Below are 337 nucleotides of genomic sequence, written 5' to 3'. Positions count from 1 at the left end.
TGCTCTCCAGTCACATCTTCATCCTCTTCAGAGGAAGAATAGTCTTCAGAGCTCATGAATGGCAGAAAGAGATTTAATGGAGTCTCTATGGTCTCTAGATGAGCCTCAGATTCCTCTGGATCCTTAATAGGAAACTCCTTCTTGCTTGAAGGACGTCTCAGGAGGTCTTCCTCACTGGGATTTTCGTCCTCCTCCTCCCTAGTGCATTCGGCCACTTTGATTAAATCAATGGCCTTGCACTCTCCTTTTGGATTCTCTTCTGTATTGCTTGGGAGAATACTGGGAGGAGTTTCAATGACTTTCTTACTCAGCTGGCCCACTTGTGCCTCCAAATTTT

This window comes from Arachis duranensis, chromosome 9, assembly GCF_000817695.3.
Source record: "Arachis duranensis cultivar V14167 chromosome 9, aradu.V14167.gnm2.J7QH, whole genome shotgun sequence".
In the NCBI taxonomy this organism is placed as follows: domain Eukaryota; kingdom Viridiplantae; phylum Streptophyta; class Magnoliopsida; order Fabales; family Fabaceae; genus Arachis; species Arachis duranensis.
Note: the sequence above shows the minus strand (reverse complement) of the source record.